Below are 20,327 nucleotides of genomic sequence, written 5' to 3' on the forward strand. Positions count from 1 at the left end.
TCAGCTTCCTGAGAATGAGAGACCTTGCAGAGGGAGGTACCATCCGTTGGCTATTCAAGGCATCTTTTGGAGCCCCTAAATATATGAGTAAGCCCAATCAAGGACAGTTGAGCCCAGAACACTCGAGTAAAACCACCTGAATGAGCCCAACGCCAATTGATAATACACAGAATCATGAGCTAATTAAAGTGGTTGTTGTTTTAAGCCACTAATGACGATGGTTTGTTATACAGCAAAAGCTAACTGATCCAGAGAGGAATCAAAATGGGGCATGAAAGTTAATCAAGAGTTGTCTTTTGTCCTCCCCCAACGCAGAATAGGGATGGGTTTAAATTGTGACAGGGAGGACTAGAATTAGATGTTACAAAGTACTTTTCCTATGCAGAGTGTGAAATATTAAAAGACATAGATAGCAAGAGGAATAAACATAGATGTGATTTGCATCTCTGGCCATAAAACAGAAAAAGGCACTAACAGATCCATGTGGAGCTTAAACCCAAGACCTATTGTCTTTAGAGGCAGAGTCAACAGGCAAGTTGATGATTGTGCAGTTCAGCCCAACTGAAAAAAAAATGACAATAAGTTTTCTTGAGATTTGCAAGTATTGCTGAAAAGAAAGGAGGAAATCAGCTGAAAAATTCAGCTTTAGATTTTGATGACTTGAATTTGTGCTTCTCCCTCCTCATGGCTCATTTGGCCTACCTTTCATTCATCCCTTCTACAAGTATTTACTGTTCCCCTCCCCTGCACTGGGCTCAGGAGTAGGTACTGAATACTTGATGATGAATAGGACAGACACAAGACCTCACAGATCTTACTGTTTGGAAGAGCAAAAAACCTAATAGGCAACTATTACACTTGGAAGCTTAGGCTTTTTTGCTTTTTTCAGGTGCATCAAGCATACCTTTCTGCTTTTGTGATTCCCACCATCATGTGTAGCCAATCTCCATCAAGCCTCAGCATCTGTGCCTTTCAGCATGACACTTAGATCATTTCAGGACTAGTCTGAAATCAGCTGTTTGAAATTATGCATCACTAATTTATTGATGTGGATCATGATGAATCAAGGGAAGTGGAGTCAGAGGTGTGAGAAAAGAAACAACACAGCTGGTGGAGGGTTTTATGGGCTTACAGGTGAGCCTATTCGTGCCAGCCTGCAGTGTAGAATTTTAACTTCTGCTATAAAACATCTGAGGCCTAGAGATCACAAATCAGATATATTGCATCCAACGTTAAAAATATCTCGTAATTTACCACAGTAAATCAATCAATGTTTTCCTAGAAATATTGGAACTGAAACAAGAGTTGAGTGAAAACAGAAAAATCTCTAGAGGTTTAGTTGGCTTAAAGGTATTTCTTGAAATATTGAATCCCAGGGGCTAGAAAACTAGAAAACTGTATTAGAGATATCCTTGAAAGATGTTTTTCCAAGTGATGGAAAGTGGCTTCCAGAAAGTTGTTTATTACTTGGTAGAAGGAACCAGTTAGGTTATGGGAGGACAGTCAGCTCTCAGTTACCTGGGAGCCAGTTATTCCAAAACTGTGTGTTTTGATCCTTGTGTCCATTGCTTCATACATTGGAACTGCCATCCAAAGGATTGCTGAGGAAGGAAATTAACAGCATGTTAAAGATTAGCAGCATATTAGCTATACTTGTTCTTTAGATAGCTCTGTGAGGAAGTGGCTTCATCTTTCCAATATGGTGTCCTTAATACTTATGGACTTCATTTATTCCACTATATTTTTCCATATTTACAGGAGTAGGAAATCCAGGGGAGGCAATGAGAATACAGTTTTCCATTTCCAATATTTTTGCTTCTATTTTCAAATTTTTAGCGTAACCATTTGTCTGCCAAAAAAGAAAAAAAAAGTTCCTGCAAAGGTCTAGCAGAAAGAACATGGAACTGGTGGCTAGGAAAGAGATTTCTACTCTGAGCTCAGAGATTCTCTAACTTTTTTATTCTCTGGTTCCTTATTTTAAAAATGGACACAAAATAGTGCATTCTAGTCCTTGTGGTGGGGAGGAGGGTGTTAACACTAATTAACAGGAAAAAGATACTTAAAAAGTTAAAAGCACTGTGTAAATATAATATGTGAAATTTGAAACTCCCAAGATTATACTCTTTGGGAACTACTCTTACAACAGCTCTTGGTTCTGGTCCAGGGACTAGAGGAGGTTGAGAGAGTGGCCGTGAGCCCTTCTGCTCCATGTGTGAAGGTGCCTCCCCCTCGCTGCAGAACCTCTTCTTGTTTTGGCATCAGGTCTCAGCAGCTCGCCCTTCCTAGGTGGGTAGCGGTCCACCTGCTGTCTCCTGAGAAATCCTGATTGGCTCAGTTTCCTTATTCATAGGCATGGTATTAAACTTGGGAATTATAAGATAGTTCCTTCCAAGTCACAATCATTAGTTTGTACACAGCCATAGTTCAGGATTTGAAATCTCAAGATCTTTTTATTAAATGTCACCACTGTCTCAATTTCAAAATTGTAGAGGCACTTTTTTTTTAAAATAAAAGGACATTGTTGAGAATTTGAGCCCTTGAATTCCCCTAAAATTATTCTCCTTTGGTGAGAAAACCCCTACTGATTTTATCTTGTTCTGTTCTTTAAACTACAAGGGAAAACACACGCAAATCCACATATATGCATACCAGAAACAGGAAATACTTTGTTACCAAAACTCAAAACTAGATGAAGATCAAAAAACTTATTGAGTACTATGCTTATTACCTGGATGATGAAATAATCTGTACACCAAACCCCTGTGACATACAATTTACCTATGTAACAAACATGCACATGTACCCCTGAACCTAAAACAAAAGTTAAAAAATAAAAATAAAAAAATTACTCAGAGAAGAAAAAAATTCAAAACTGATTCTATCCACCTACTTCATTAAATAAATAAACAAATAAATACATCATTTATTTCTTAATGGCCCTAAGTGAAGTGCACTCTGCTCTTTGAAAACAGAGAATGTTAATGCAGACGCCAGAAAAACTCACCTGAGAAGCCACAGAGTGTAAGGGAAAAGCTCTTGGACCCAGGGCCAGGAGGCCTCTGCTACAAACTTGCTGTGACCACAGTAAACAACTTAACCCTGTGGACTTGAGGAAAAGAGAGGCTGAGCTCAGTAATATTTATGAGAATTCTTTCAACTGCAGTATTGGATTTTGATACCGAAAGGAATTCTAGTGTACTGTGTACTGCATTCTTTGGGTTTCTCTATCTTGTTTAGGGTCTAGGATGACTTCTTTCTTTCTTCTTTTCTTCTCTCCTCTCCTCTCCCTTTCCCTCCCTCCCTCCCTTCCTCCTTTCCTCCCTTACCTCCTTCCTGCCATCATTTCCTGAGTGCCTGAGATGTGCCTGGCACTTGCTAGGAGTGGTGATATAGCAGTGATGAGGACAGGCAGGTCCCTGAATTTATGCAGCTTATACTAGTGAACTCAGAGAATAAACAATGAGTCCATCAACATCTCTTAAGACTTAGCAAGTTCTCTGCCAGCATGGCTCCAGTTGTCTTGGAAATCTGAAGGAGGTAGACCATGTAACAAAAGGCCAAGACAGATCCCTGCCTGGCATTTTAGACTCCAATTTGTGTTGTCAGCTAGGAGAAAGTTAAGTTTAGAGGCTGGAGCCTGGAAGGCAAAGGGCAAAGCATGCTCTAATGGGTACCCATCATGCAATTCTTTGGTCTTATAGTCTTTTTTATAATCTCTATTAGAAGGGCAGCTTGGGAAATCAGGTGTCCTGACCCAGTCACAGAGCAAGAGGAGCCACATTTCCTGCTTGTCAGAGGAGTGTATCCACCATCCCTCCCCTCCTCTCAACCATGGAGTTCTATATGATTCCAGATGATGAAGCAGAGAGACTACTTGTATTTTGAACAGCTGCAGAGTATGAACATTTCCTCATAAAAAGAGCCATTGTCCCTTTTATCGATATTTGAAAGAGGGTGAAGATAAGATGATTCTGGATCTTGTTTGAAGAAAGCTCCCCCCAAATTGATCTGAAACTTGTGATAATCATTTTCCAGATGAAACTGGCCCAGAAACCACCCAACACCTCCAGGAGTCCTTACAACTCTGCTTATCTGGGTAAGATGAGTCAGCATTACACAGCTTCACTTGTCACACAAAGGAAGGGACAGTCATAAATATCAGATAGAGGCTCCCATCTTCACTTCATAATCCAGTTGGACATGCTAGTGAAGGAAGGGCTTCTGGAAGAGCTAAATGAGTTGGTGGACGTCAACAGCTCAGCACCAGCACTTGACACAAAATAAGCATGTTGTAAACTGCAAGGATTAATAGATATAATACAGAGTGTAGATATGTTCCTGCCTCACTTTATGTCACAAAAAAAAATGCTAAGTGAATTGCTTAAATGTTGAAACATTCTGGGAATAAACACAATTGGGCTTTATTTTGTTTCTTTTTAGTAGAAACTATATATTTATTTCATTTTAGGTACTACTCAGGTACTCACACTTCAACATATCATTGCTTCTTCCTCTGGTTATGGGGCCAGAAATTTATCATGAAGTTTTAATTGTTAGACAATGAGGATTTTCCAGTCATCAAAATTCTTTGGGAGAGAGAAAACTTTAGCCTCTTTAGGCCAGCACCTAATGAGACAGTTGGGAAGAGCAAACCAAATAATTTCAGAAAACAACCTTTGACTACAATTCTGATCCAAGAGGATCAGAAGTGTTATCTATTGAGAGACTGCTATGTCTCTCAATTTAACAATATTAGGCATTCTCACCTGATTTTTCACTTAAGTCATATAATACCCCTGCAAGTAAATGTGATTGTGCCCCTTTCCATACATGAGGAAAACGAACCGTGTGCTTGTTAGGTTAGGTGCTAGAATTTGCACAGGTCTGTCTAATTTTGAAGTACAATCTCTTTTCCTTACTGCCAAAGATGGGGAGAAGAGTGGAGAATAAGGAGTTAGGTTAGAATGGGAAGACTCCTAAGACAAAACTGGCTTCTTAGCATTTGCTTAGGACAAGTATTAGAATAAATAAACAAATTAACAATAGCAACAACACAGGAGAATATTCTGTCTTGGTCTGCTTAGGCTGTTATATTAAAATACTAGACATTGGGTGGTTTAAACAATAGACATTTATTTTCTCACAGTTCTTGGGGAGAGAGGACAGAGATCAGGGTGCTAGCATGGCAGGTTTCTGGTGAGGCCTGTCTTCCTGGCTTGCAGACAGTAGACCTCTGGTGTCTCTTTCTTATAAAGATACTAACCCTATCACATCAGGACCCCATCCTTATGACCTAATTTAGCTTTAATTACCTTCTTAGGGGCGCTATCTGCTAATATGGTCACACTAGGGATTAGGGCTTCAACATATGGATTTTGGAGGGACACAATTCAGTCCATAGCTATGCTTCTCTCCAAGTTAATGCTTCTCTATGTCTGCCTTATTTTTATATTTTCTATGCTTAACATGGGCCCCATTATAAAATTCAACTTATTTGGGATGGAATAATTAATAAATAGAAGCAGTTGGAGGTCCCTTCTTTCCAAAAGACTATAAAAATTGATGCTAAAGTATAATAGGTTTGTAAAAAAGAAATTTCAGCAGCTTAATTTCTTAAAAAAGTCCCAAGAGTTTTCATTAGCTAACTTCCAAGATAGCTAGTTTTAATCTAGAATAAGGTTTCTTAAAGTTTCTCAATAGTGACACTATTGACACCATGTACCAGATAATTCTTTATTGTGAGGGTTACACTGTTCATTATAGGATGTTCAGCAGCATCCCTGGCTTCTGCCCACTACATGCCTGTAGTATCCCTGTCCCACTCCCACTGCCACCCTGTCTTGGCCTCAATCATAATAATAAAAATTGTTTCCAGACATTGCCAAATGTCCCTGGCAGGAGTAGGGATGTGACAAAGTCATTTGATTTAGATTCTAGTTTGTAGACCACAGAGTATTATGGATCTTAGAGAGGCCTCTAATTCCAAAACACAGAATCTGCTTCAATCTCATTGGGATGCATGATCCCTTGATTCATCCCTTTTCTCCCTCTTAACTCAGTCTGTGCCTTATGTACACTCACAGATTTCCTACTCTGCCCCCATTCCCTTTTGCCACTTGTCCTTCTGCTATTTCTGTCTCAGCAGAAGTGTCCATTTTTCTGCTCCTGTTGCCAGGCAGGTAAAGGTTAATTGAGTAAGAAACAACTTTGGCATCTTTGATACACTTCTTGGTTCTGCTGCCAAGGTATTCTCTCAAGTCCCAGCTAAGCAGTGGCCAGAAGTTTGCCTCTCAACTTTATAGCGAATTCCTACTCTCAAATCCTATCATCAAATAAAGCTCATCTACAACTTTGCTTCAAAGGTCAAGACTTCCTGGTTTGACTGCTGTTAACATCTGTCTCCCATTTACAGACCTTCTATTTCTTTATTTGCTCTGAATGAAAGTCCATTCTCCTGTTCAAGGCACTCTTGGTCTTCCCTATTATTACATTTTTCTTGCTTTGGTCCCCTCCCCATGTTTCCTTGTTTCCCCTTGCATCTTTAATCTCTCTCATTCTGCTTGTCTTTTCTTCTGTTTCTGAAAACTTGCTTAAGTTTTCTTTACCTTAAATTAAAAAATTAAAAAATCCTTTTCCCTAACCCAGTGGCTCTCAATTGGGAAAGATTTTACATTCCAGTGGACATTTGGCAACATCCGGAGGCATTTTTGGTTTTCATAAGTGAGGGTAGGAGTGTTTCTGGCATCTTGAGAGTAGAAACCAGGGGTGCTGCAAAACATCCCATTTAAAATTACAGGCCCTCTTTTTCCCCAACCCCAACAAAGACTTATCTGCTCCAGATATCAACAGTTCCTGAGGTTGAGAGTGCTCAACTCTATAATTCCCTGGAGATGCTACATCACCTCTGCTCTTTTACTTTTTAACTCATTGGAAGAATTGTGCACACCTGCAACTCTACTTGCTCACCGCTCAATCACATTCACTTACTCTTTAATCCATTGCAATCTAACTTCCTTCCATAGGTCACCAAACCATCAAATCAAGCAACCTCAGTTCAATCTTTAGCTTCTGAGCCTCTCTGCAGTCTGTGATATTACCTTCCCAGCCTGTAGCTTGGGAAATCACGGAAGGATCAAAGGATCATGCATCCCAATGAAGCTGAAGTAAATTGTCTATTTTGGAAATGAGAAGTCTTCCAAGATCCACAATACTTTATAGTCTGGAATCTAGACCCTAGATCAGTGGTTCTTAAATAAATTTGCTCCCCCTCTACCCCTGTCTGGGAACATGTGTCAATGTCTAAAGGGAATGTTTAATGTCATGATTTGAGCAGGGGGCACTACTGGCATCTAGTGGGTAGAAGCCAGGGATGCTGCTCAATATTCTTCCATTTTCTTTCTTCTGACTTATCTTTTGGCATGCCTCCTTAGCTCTACCCTTCCCAATCTAACAGGTGTTTCCATTAACTCTGTGGTCTCTTTTTCCTCCTCCTGTTTTATCTACGTTACTGGTTTGTAAACTCGGTGAAAACATTTTAATTATACTAGATACATAGGATGCTTTTCAGGGTTCCTTGCACAAAGGATAGCTCAAAAAAAAATTGTTTGCTTGAATTAGGGTTAAACTACATATATGTCTATGTAGAAAACAAAACAAAGCAAACTTGCCTCCAATCTCATGAAAATTCGAGAGCAAAATTTGGAGCTTTTATGTATCACGTGGCACATCTTATCTACATTGTTATGCCGTGGTAAAACAGGCCCATGGAAAGTCAGGAGAAAAGGGAGTCCAGAATTTGAGTTGAGTTGCTGACACTCTTGGACTTGGGAAACCCTGTATTATTCTTGGGCATATTTCCTCATGCATAAAACAGAGGGGCTAGAGCAGATGAGCTTCAAGATCATTTCTAATTTCAAAGTTCTACAATCCTAAATAAAAAACCCATAAAGTTGAATCCCTAGTAAAATTTTTTTCTAATTCATCAAGTTTTTCAGTAAAATGACATTCTTAAGTTGACCTAATTGATTAATATCTATTTATATTTTGATGGGTCAAACAAGCAGTGTTTAAACGTGTGTATACATGCTAATATGTACATATTAAACATTATGTATCTATATAAAATATGTGTACATTTATATGTATCTATATGTATGTGTGTGTATTAAGCATCATGTAAATCCAGTAAAACCAGGCTTTATTTCTAAATCAAATGTTCCAGTGCAGTTCTAAGTGAGTTAAAAGATGTTGATCATAAAGACATGGATTCAGCCTTAACAACTGTGTCACAGATAATGACGATGTAATGAGGGAATTTAAGCAACAATCAGAAATGATGTGGTTTTTTTCCCCCACCAAGCACATGTTAAATTAACCAGTAAGCCTTGAAGCCATGCATACCTGATGATTATTTTATGTTATCTTGTGTTTTAAAAAATGGTTCCAAAGTACTAGATTTACAGCACTGCAGAATCCCACACTGTTGCAATGCTGTCTTCAATTCAGCCACTTCATATTGAAATTTCACACACAATAATTGGCTGACCTTCACAGCTATGGCAGAAACTAATTAAAGCTGTAAGGCTGTGCTAGCAATGCTTTTGTGTGAAATGTGAAGTTTGGTGATAATGAAATATGGGGTGCAGATGTTATTGTCTTAGATAGACTGTGCCCTTGGTTCACACTAATGAGGAACAGCAATTATTAAACAAAAAGTATTTTTTACTCATTAATTATTTTGTGTTGTGAAAGTAGAAGTACAAACACAGCACCATCTCTTCTACCAGCTAATCCCCAAAGTAATTTTGTAGACTTTACCAGCTGACTTCTATATCATTAGGTATCCAGTTTTCACTTTCTCCCCCTACTGCTCTTAGACCTTTGGGAGCCTTAAGCAAGGACTTGGATGGGTTCAGAGAGCAAAGGGTAAAGGGCATGCTAAAAATGGTCACCATAAAGATTTTTAGACAGCTGGAGGATTAAATAAATGAAGCTTTTTGGAAATAACTTCACACACCAAACAGAGATGCCGGTAGAAATATGATGCCATCCACATTGTTGTCGGATGATAGGCAAAGGTCACTGCTGCTCTTGAGGTGCAAGTAGAGACATGAAGCAGGCCTGAGCTCTGTTTCTTGGTTGTTTGGAGTCTGGGTTTCTATTAATAGGTCAGTGTGACTTGCAGGACTTCCACTGGGTCAAATATAACAAATCACAGATTTGTAACAATTGAAGAAAAACACTAAAAAGGCACATTGTATTGGCAAGTCTTCATTTTCCATGGGCGAAAGATCTAGCCTGCTTCTGTTTAGTCCTCTTCTCATTGACTATATTTTAAAATTTAAGTTATTTTTTTTTCCTCATTGACTTTGGGATACTCAATTCCTATTAACTGGCCAAGGTGGGAGAGACATGAGTTAAACTTAAGTTGTCCAATTTCCCTATTTGGGGAAGGAGATTGAAATGATTAAATTTAACTGTTACTTGTGTAATTTTTACTGTCATTCATACTCCATATCATGAGCATACAGGTAGCTACAGCATAGGGCACTGTATCAAGGCCTTGTCTAAGAGGTGTCAGCTAGTAAAATGCAGCAATGATGAAGACGGGAAGTGGCACAAGCAGCAGTAGGTAGGTGGGCATCAACTGGATCATGTTACTTCAGACTAGGCAGGGAAACAAAGGCTTGAGAGGAAGAAAATTTGTGGTCATGGAGATACCACATAGGGGGAGGTTTGCCATAGAGGTTAGAGGAGGTAGCTTTGGGCTCCATTTTCTTAATGGTTGTGCCAGTGTCAATATACACTAGTCTCTGGGTAATGGGATACTTAGTGGAACTATGACTGAATTTGAGGAGTAATTAATATGGCTAATGATGGTTATAATGACTGTTGGCATTCTATGTCTCTTCATTTTGGGGAAAGGATAAGAACATCTTCCTTTGTATGAAGGATAGCTATACATTGTTAGGTGGAAACAGACTTGCATTGTTGTTGTAAAGAAGTTCATTTGCATGCAGATGGGTGCACATAGAAGCTCAGTGACCAAAGGGGTGGACTATGTCAGTTATTAGGCTATTGCCTCTCACTTCCAAATCTACGCTTCATTGCCCTGCTTTTGATAGTGGGACGTTTCTCCCTTGCCAGCTTGCACAATGTTCCATTTTTGCAGTAGAGGGCACTGGAGGGACACTGGAGGAGGAAAGGGCTGTTCTTTCTGGTTTCTGTGTGTTTTCTGGTTACTTCTGTAGTATAAGGTGGGCAGGATTCACAGGACACCAGCAGGGCTCAGAGGCAGCACATTTCATTAGCATCTCCCCCTTAGCAGCTTTTCCCCAGCAATGCAGAGGGCAGCTTTTTAGATGTTCCACTATTATGGGAAACTGGCCAGCCATTCAGTGAGCCATGAATGATCAAGTCCTCTCCAAGGGAGACTGGGTCTCACTGAGACCTTGAAGGAGGCAGGGCTTCACTGGGTCCTCTGCCTCAAACCTAGAGGTAGTGGCTGCTCCCTCTCTGTGCTATTTCTATAATCTTACCCCAAATAGGTAAGAATTACCTACTCCTAAGATGGCAATCCACTCTTGTAGTTAATAATCCTTTTTCACTAAGCTTTCCTTGTTCACATTGCTATGTGGCTTCTGTCTCCTGAAGGGAACCTGACTGATTCAGTGACCCTCCCATCTTCAATTCAATGACTTAAAAAAGAAGTAAATTAATTTGTTTATTATCATGACTGATTGAGTTAAATATAAAAGGCTAGGCAAGGAGGTATTGGTAATAGCAGAAAGATGACAGAATATAATTGAAGCAATTGTCAGCTTTCAGAAGAAATAGACATGAATTAAAAGATTACAACCCTATGCAATTTTCAGTGTAAAGAACAATGAAAGAATGAACCAAAACTCTTAACTTTACCATATATCAAATAAAGCAGTAAATTAGGAAGACTGAAAATGTAGAAAATACAAAAATGTGGTCACATTGTTCCATGTTAAAATGTACAGAGTACCCACTTAGAGATTACAAAAGGCCTGTAGTGTTAAATCCTTTGGGCTAAAATATGAAACATCAGCTTTGGAGTGGTCCTGGCTTACAGTGTAGAGGGAAACATTAGATCGTCTCACTCCCAGGAACTGGTTTCACTCTTATTACCACTCATCTAGAATGCATCTCCAATTCACTTATTTGAGGCAGACTCCACAGCACTGCTAAATTTTATAGAAGCGAGATCCCAAACACTGTCCTCTCTTTACAGCATAATCATCATTTTCACCAGTAAATCTACCATTACACAAAATATGATCAATAATGGAATGGATGCCGTTAAATAGAGCAGTAAAGAGACCTAGCTGGAACATTAATGAGAGGCAAGGCACAGCAATGGAAGCCGGCTCTTCCCCAAGGAGAGAAATTGCCCCCTTAGGATATCAAACCATGTTTCTCCTCAGGCTGCATGGCATGTGGACCTATCAATACCAGGAGTAGAGCAATGAGCAGGTAGAGACCACCCATGGGAATGGCATCTAGGGACAGCAATTCAGACAAAAAGGAAAGGGTAATAACTTGTTCAGTGAGAAATAAATGAGTTACAATGCTCCTGACCAGGTGTCTGGTCTGATGCTTCTAAGCTAGAAGTGCCCCTTTGGCTTAGAAAATATAATGTCAAACTTCTTTTCAAGCCAGAGCCCTGGGGACAACTAAAACTGGGTTGCTGCAGAGAACTGCTTTTTAACCAGCGGCTGAGCAAAGTGCTGCTAATAAAATATCAGATGGTCTTTGTGGTGGTTTCTTTCAGACTAGGCTGGCTTCTGACTGATGGGTCTTTGGTGTCTACTTGTTTTTAGCAAAATTTTCTTTTTTTTCTTTTTAGAGATGGGGTCTCACTCTTAAGCCCTTGCTGAAGAGCGGTGGCATGATCATAGTTCACTGCAGCCTCGAGCAAAATTTTAATGTGGGGACCTGTTTGTGGTAGAATACCTGTTTGCCTCTATGAAGAAGTAAATGTCATTTTCAGTCAGAGATAGAGAATGATAGTGATGGTGAAGTTGGTTCTTGCGAGTGTCTCTAGGTTACTCATGAAGGGCAGTTTGCACACCTCCTACTCCTATTAGATGCATGATTAAATTGCTACGATACTCAACTGCTATAAGGTGTACTGCTGGTAGTCTCACCAAATCAGTAGTTCCTAAACAAGGGGTGCTTTTGGGCTGCACCTTGCCTCTGGATATTCTGATTGAGTGGGCTTGTGGTGGGGAATAGGCATCCGTATTTTGATCTCAGGTGATTTTGAGGCAGTGATTTCAGGGACTAGTATTTGGTAACACTACACTTAATCACACAGACTCTTCAAAGGCCAAGGTGACCCAATGTAATAAAAGTTGAAAGAGGAAAAATGGATGCTCTTTGGAGCTTTACTACAAGTTAGAATGAGAGAAATTTGCAGAGGTTTTTGTTAAGCTAGGAAAAATAAAGATGAAAGAGTTTAAATCAGATGTGGTAAGACTAGCAGAGTTTTGATATATCTGGAACAGTATGAGTTCAGTATCCCAGCACCACATTATACATCTTCAGGATATACATTCTCATTGCATCCTCTGTACCCTTTGGAACACATGTTCAATAGGCAACAGATCAGAAGCACCATCGATACAGTTCAGTCCACATACTATATCATCATGGCCTCTGGGTCAGGAGAGGGGACTAATGCTGACCAGCAGTGATCTATGACTTAATGGGTAGATGGCAAAGATTCCAAGCCTGATGAAGAATTGAGAGAATGTTCTGATCACATAAATCAAGTTTGAAGCAGAAGAGCCAACTTATTATCCTTAGTGCCAAGTCAAGAAGAGCCTGATTATGGAATGTTCTTGGAGACTCTTTTATTTCTCTATAGTGTGAACTGACTTATGCTAATCTATTTACACTCTTTTATTAGAAACCCATTAAAAACAATAGGGCAAATTTTGAAGACAGGAGACTGATATTAAGGTTCAGTCCATAGCCATGTAGCAGGACAAAGATTATTGGTCTGTGTAAGAATCACACACATGATGTTGACACCCTAGTACCACTCTCTAAAAACCATCCTATATGACAGTCAAGCTGATCCATGCAAAATACTTGTTTACTTATTATAAAGATAATATATATCTATGTAGACTCACATGAAGATAATAACCCATCATATACATCAAGAATATGAACAATTCTGTTGTACTTACACACCTCAAATCCTCTGGCAGGCAATCTTCAGCAGTTTAAACATCTTATACTAAATTAATTAGGTTTCCTCAGTCATGTTATTTGTATCTAGGTCAAAGTGAAGCAGGATATTTCCTTGATCCCTTTGGGGGACTCATGACACAGGTGTCTTGTTTACTCAGCCCACCACTCTCAACTCCTCACAGGAGGGAGTGTGCGAGTGAATGAGGCAGGAACTGGAGTGCATGAGCACTGGAACTAGCCAGCTGCTTTGGTGCCAGCAGGATCAAACTCCACTCACATGTGTCTGTTGCGTTCCACCCCTTGTGGGAGGGAGCGCACAGGTGAGTGGGTGCAGGAGCTGGAACGAGTGCTTTTGGGCACTGGCAGGAGCAAAGTCTCTGCAGGCCCTGTGGCATCATCTAGGTAGGGGGTGCCTGCAACCCCCAAAGCCCCAGAGGGCATGTTACCGTGCTCTTTTTAGCTCTGCCGTCTGGTCTGTGGACAGCTTAAGTGTTAACAGTTCAGTAGGCCCTCTGCCTTTTCACATGAGGTGGCTGCCTTCCACTAGCAAAAGCAAAAAGCCAGTGTGACAGCCTTTTCTATCCATACTCATGGCTCCCAAGCTCTTGTCCAGCATGCAGGAAAAATGAGGTTGCACCGAACGAATTGAAGAATGATAAATGCAGAGGATTTTATTGCTGATGAAAGTGGCTCTCAGCAGGAAGGGGAGCTGAAAAGGGAATGGAGTGGGTAGGTAATCTTCTTCTGAAGTCTGGCTGTCTCTGACCAGATTTTTCTCCAAAGTTATGCCATCATGCCGTCCCTCTGAAGTCAAGCCACTTCTTTCTGACGTCCAGCCATAGTCCTGATGTCCAGCTGCTTCTTCTCTCTGCTGGCTGAGTCTGAGGTCTTTACAGGCACAGGATGGGGGATGGGGTGGGCCATGGGTAGTTTAGGAAAAGGCAACATTCAAGTGGGAAAACAGGAATAGAAGTTCTCACTTTGGGCCACAGTTTTAGGGTTTTCAGCTCGAAGGTGGGGTTTTGTCAGGGACCTGCCCTTTTCTGCCTAGAATTTCTCTGCCCCCTGCCTCTATCATTGTATCAAAAGGTCACTTCCTTAATTATTCAGTTAAATCAGTGTATTACTGCTTGTTAATACATGTGTGTTTGGATACATCTCAGGCCAAATATAGTTTCCAAGTGAAAAGAACCAAGAAATAATAGAAAGCTGATTATTATATTTTCTTGATTCAATGATATTATCATTTGTAAGACATACTTTCAATTGTTTTCAAGGACACAAAAACTAAAACCCCAAGCATTAAATGTACACATTGTTTGTAAGAAATGTCTTGATTTTATAAATGTTAAAATGTAAAAACAAAAAAAACTCCAAAACAGGCATCTTAAAGCTGAAGAAAGTGCAAGCTACTACATAGGGATTCTTTCCATCCTTAACACTGAATATACAAATGACTAGGGTATTCTGGGGTGCAAGGTCTTTCATGAAGTTCAGTAAATCCTACGGATGACTCAAAACTGATAATATATTTAATTTTTAGAAGAAAAACATCCAGATAATTATTTAAAATACACATGTCAAAGGGAGATCTTATCTTGACTTTATGTATTTTTATTGGAGATGGAAATTTTTGTGTGCAAATTTGCAAGACCTGTAAATGCACTTAGAGGAGTCTATGCATGAGGAATGAAGACATCTCTTAGGAAAAACTTCATCATAAGAATAAAGATCACCAAAACACAGCTGAGCTATCAAACGGCATCAGGGTTGGGAGAGAAATGACAGCCTCCAGTCCAGCCTGCATAGACTTGAACTTGAGTTCTAGGAAGAAGGGCTTGTCAGTAAATTATAGTGAAACAAAAATAAAGTCAGAAGGATCTCTTTTTTGTGGTAAATCTATGGAAATATAATTATGTAAGAGAGTGTAACAAGAGGGGTAGAAGATACGACAAGGTTAAAGCACATTCAAGTGTTCAATTCCAGGGCTCAAGCAGTGAACAGACTAATCTGCAGCTCAGTGAAACAAGAAACTGGGGAGGACCACACACGATATTGGTATCACAGGCAGCAACAAAGATAAGATGCTCTTGGAGGGCATCAGTGTCATTACCTTGGTATCACTGAGGTCTTTGATGGCACCAGTAGTGGAGGCTCAGCAGTGATTCCATACCACTCGAAGGCAGATGAGGAGACATTTTCAGAGAGAACTAAAGCAGGAAGGGAGGATATGATGGTTAATGTTATATGTCAACTTGATTAGGCTAAGGGATACCCAGAGGGCTGGTAGGACATTATTTTTTAGGTGTGTCTGAGAAGGTGCTTCTGGAAGAGATTAGTGTTTGAATCAGTAAGGAATGAGTAAGGACAATCCCCTCACACATGTGAGCAGGCATCATCCAATCCACTGGGGGCCAAATAGAGCAAAAAGGCAGAGGAAGGGTGAATTCTGTCTCTTTTTGAGTTGGAACATCCATCTTCTACCTTTGGGCATCAAGCTACTGGTTCTGCGGCCTTCAGACTCTGGAACTTACACCAGTGGCTCCCCTGGTTCTGTGGTCTTTGGACTCAGACTGAATTATACCACTGACTTTCCTGAGTCTCCAGCTTGCAGACAGCAGATTGTGGGGCTTCTTAGCCTCTGTAATTGTATGAGCTAATTCCCATAATTGTCTCTATGTATGTATGTATGTATGTATGTATGTATGTATGTATGTATCTGTCTATCTATCTATCTATCTATCTATCTATCTATCTATCTATCTATCTATCACCTATCTATCTATCTGAGACAGCCAGGTGGGAAGGACTCTGGCAAAATTCCAACCTGCCTATGCACTGGGAGGAGTGTGCACCGGGATGGAGCCACAGAAGTTCGCACCCTTTGCAGTGGGGAGTAGCTTGGTTCCTCCTCTTCCTGGGTGGTACCTGCGATTCAAGATGAGAGGCAGGAAGCCCATGGGCAGGAAACACTCTCACTTTGCTAAGAGTCTCTGTTTCCCCTTTTTCCTTTTTGCACAATAAATCCCATTTTTCCCACTCTTCAAATCGTCTGCGAGCCTAAATTTTCATAGCTGTATGACAAGGACCCCATCTTCAGCTGAACTGAGGAAAAGTCCCACAATCTCTATCTCTATCTCTAATCTAACTATATGTCTATATAGGTATATATGTATAATTTTATATTATATATATAATATATATCTCTGGTTCTTTTTTCTGTTGCATGGAGAACCCTTTCTAATACAGAGGAAAATGCTAGGTGTCATATTTTAACCAAGAGTATATGTCAGACACCCACAGGACACTTCCCAAAATTGTGTATGGGGGAAAAGGGAGTAGAGACAGGGTGGGTGAGGGGTGTGCCATTAATGGAAAACTAGATTTCTTTCACTTCTAGGTGGGGATATGGCTTACAAAAAACATTTGATTCATATTTTGACTTAATTTTATCAGAACAATCTATTAAGAAAACTCCAGGTAATGCTTGTAAGAGTATAGCAAGAACAAAGTGCACGTTCTAAATGAACTACCATTTTAATAGCTCATACTAAATAATTTCATGTAATCAGCACTCTATATTTTAAAGAAACACAGAATATAATATTCAGCTATTGAACATAGATGATTTAATCCTGAATATTATAAAACTATATTATTTTCCTATTGTCTCTATTATTAATCAAGCAAATTAAGTCAGTCAAGTGATTCCAAATAAAATGTGACAATTTATTATACATGGCAATTTTAAAATTATAAATTAAACTCTATGTGGTAATTATATTTCCAAAATCAAACATCTACATGTTTATGTCTTGAAGACGATCTAAATAGTTTACTTCTTTGTAGGATTTTTTTAATAGGTTTTTTTGTCTTTTTTATTATACTTTAGGTTTTAGGGTACATGTGAACAATGTGCAGGTTTGTTACATATGTATACATGTGCCATGTTGATTTCCTGCACCAATTAACTCATCATTTAGCATTAGGTATATCTCCTAATGCTGTCCCTCCCCTCTCCCCCAACCTCACAACAGTCCCCAGAGTGTGATGTTCCCCTTCCTTTGTCCATGAGTTCTCATTGTTCAATTCCCACCTATGAGTGAGAACATGTGGTGTTTGGTTTTTTGTCCTTGGGATAGTTTACTGAGAATGATGGTTTCCAGTTTCATCCATGTCCCTACAAAGGACATGAACTCATCATTTTTTATGGCTGCATAGTATTCCATGGTGTATATGTGCCACATTTTCTTAATCCAGTCTATTGTTGTTGGACATTTGGGTTGGTTCCAACTCTTTGCTATTGTGAATAGTGCTGCAATAAACATACGCGTGCATGTGTCTTTATAGCAGCATGATTTATAGTCCTTTGGGTATATACCCAGTAATGGGATGGCTGGGTCAAATGGTATTTCTAGTTCGAGATCCCTGAGGAATCGCCACACTGACTTCCACAATGGTTGAACTAGTTTACAGTCCCACCAACAGTGTAAAAGTGTTCCTATTTCTCCACATCCTCTCCAGCACCTGTTGTTTCCTGATTTTTTAATGATGGCCATTCTAACTGGTGTGAGATGGTATCTCACTGTGGTTTTGATTTGCATTTCTCTGATGGCCAGTGATGATGAGCATTTCTTCATGTGCTTTTTGGCTGCATAAGTGTCTTCTTTTGAGAAGTGTCTGTTAATGTCCTTTGCCCACTTTTTGATGGGGTTGCTTTTTTCTTGTAAATTTGTTTGAGTTCATTGTAGATTCTGTATATTAGCCCTTTGTCAGATGAGTATGTTGAAAAAATTTTCTCCCATTCTGTAGGTTGCCTGTTCACTCTGATGGTAGTTTCTTTTGCTGTGCAGAAGCTCTTTAGTTTAATGAGATCCCATTTGTCAATTTTGGCTTTTGTTGCCATTGCTTTTGGTGTTTTAGACATGAAGTCCTTGCCCACGCCTATGTCCTGAATGGTATTGCCTAGGTTTTCTTGTAAGATTTTAATGGTTTTAGGTCTAACATTTAAGTCTTTAATCCATCTTGAATTAATTTTTGTATAAGGTGTAAGGAAGGGATCCAGTTTCAGCTTTCTACATATGGCTAGCCAGTTTTCCCAGCACCATTTATTAAATAGGGAATCTTTTCCCCATTTCCTGTTTTTGTCAGGTTTGTCAAAGGTCAGATAGTTGTAGATATGCGGCATCATTTCTGAGGGCTCTGTTCTGTTCCATTGATCTATGTCTCTGTTGTGGTACCAGTACCATGCTGTTTTGGTTACTGTAGCCTTGTAGTATAGTTTGAAGTCAGGTAGCGTGATGCCTCCAGCTTTGTTCTTTTGGCTTAGGATTGACTTGGTGATGCAGGCTCTTTTTTGGTTCCATATGAATGTTAAAGTAGTGTTTTCCAATTCTGTGAAGAAAGTCATTGGTAGCTTGATGGGGATGGCATTGAATCTATAAATTACCTTGGGCAGTATGGCCATTTTCATGATATTGATTCTTCCAACCCATGAGCATGGAATGTTCTTCCATTTGTTTGCATCCTCTTTTATTTCATTGAGCAGTGGTTTGTAGTTCTCCTTGAAGAGGTCCTTCACATCCCTTGTAAGTTGGATTCCTAGGTATTTTATTCTCTTTGAAGCAATTGTGAATGGGAGTTCACTCATGATTTGGCTCTCTGTTTGTCTGTGATTGGTGTACAAGAATGCTTGTGATTTTTGTACATTGATTTTGTATCTGAGACTTTGCTGAAGTTGCTAATCAGCTTAATGAGATTTTGGGCTGAGACAATGGGGTTTTCTAGATATACAATCATGTCATCTGCAAACAGGGACAATTTGACTTCCTCTTTTCCTAATTGAATACCCTTTATTTCCTTCTCCTGCCTGATTGCTCTGGCCAGAACTTCCAGCACTATGTTGAATAGGAGTGGTGAGAGAGGGCATCCCTGTCTTGTGCCAGTTTTCAGAGGGAATGCTTCCAGTTTTTGCCCATTCAGTATGATATTGGCTGTGGGTTTGTCATAGATAGCTCTTATTATTTTGAGGTACGTCCCATCAATACCTAATTTATTGAGAGGTTTTAGCATGAAGGGTTGTTGAATTTTGTCAAAGGCCTTTTCTGCATCTATTGAGATAATCATGTGGTTTTTGTCTTTGGTTCCGTTTTTATTGCTGGATTACATTTATTGATTTGTGTATGTTGAACCAGCCTTGCATCCCAGGGATGAAGCCCACTTGATTATGGTGGATAAGCTTTATGATGTGCTGCTGGATTCGGTTTGCCAGTATTTTATTGAGGATTTTTGCATCAATGTTCATCAAGGATATTGGTCTGAAATTCTCTTTTTTGGTTATTTCTCTGCCAGGCTTTGGTATCAGGACGATGCTGGCTTCATAAAATGTGTTAGGGAGGATTCCCTCTTTTTCTATCGATTGGAATAGTTTCAGAAGGAATGGTACCAGTTCCTCCTTGTACCTCTGGTAGAATTTGGCTGTGAATCCATCTGGTCCTGGACTCTTTTTGGTTGGTAAGCTATTGATTATTGCCACGATTTCAGAGCCTGTTATTGGTCTATTCAGAGATTCAACTTCTTCCTGATTTAGTCTTGGGAGGGTGTATTTGTCGAGGAATTTATCCATTTCTTCTAGATTTTCTAGTTTATTTGCATAGAGGTGTTTGTAGTATTCTCTGATGGTAGATTGTATTTCTGTGGGATCGGTGGTGATATCCCCTTTTTCATTTTTTATTGCATCTATTTGATTCTTCTCTCTTTTCTTCTTTATTAGTCTTGCTAGTGGTCTATCAATTTTGTTGATCTTTTCAAAAAACCAGCTCCTGGATTCATTAATTTTTTGAAGTGTTTTTTGTGTCTCTGTTTCCTTCAGTTCTGCTCTGATTTTAGTTATTTCTAGCCTTCTGCTAGCTTTTGAATGTGTTTGCTCTTGCTTTTCTAGTTCTTTTAATTGTGATGTTAGGTGTCAATTTTGGATCTTTCCTGCTTTCTCTTGTGGGCATTTAGTGCTATAAATTTCCCTCTACACACTGCTTTGAACGTGTCCCAGAGATTCTGGTATGTTGTGTCTTTGTTCTCGTTGGTTTCAAAGAACATCTTTA

At 39.6% G+C, this 20,327-nt stretch overlaps 1 long non-coding RNA gene across 1 annotated transcript in view; it reads right to left on the bottom strand.

Annotated features, from left to right (window-relative positions):
• Positions 1 to 298: 298 nt before the first annotated feature.
• LOC134732489 (uncharacterized) overlaps positions 299 to 20,327 on the bottom strand; it is a 37,682-nt gene continuing 17,653 nt past the window's right edge. Inside the window, exons 2-4 of the long non-coding RNA XR_010115712.1 lie at positions 15,341 to 15,437; positions 1,519 to 1,601; positions 299 to 561 (exon numbers count right to left, since the gene is read on the bottom strand). This is a non-coding gene — a long non-coding RNA (uncharacterized lncRNA). The remainder of the gene's footprint in view (positions 562 to 1,518; positions 1,602 to 15,340; positions 15,438 to 20,327) is intronic.

The sequence above is a fragment of the Symphalangus syndactylus genome, chromosome 14 (assembly GCF_028878055.3).
Source record: "Symphalangus syndactylus isolate Jambi chromosome 14, NHGRI_mSymSyn1-v2.1_pri, whole genome shotgun sequence".
Taxonomy (NCBI): Eukaryota; Metazoa; Chordata; class Mammalia; order Primates; family Hylobatidae; genus Symphalangus; species Symphalangus syndactylus.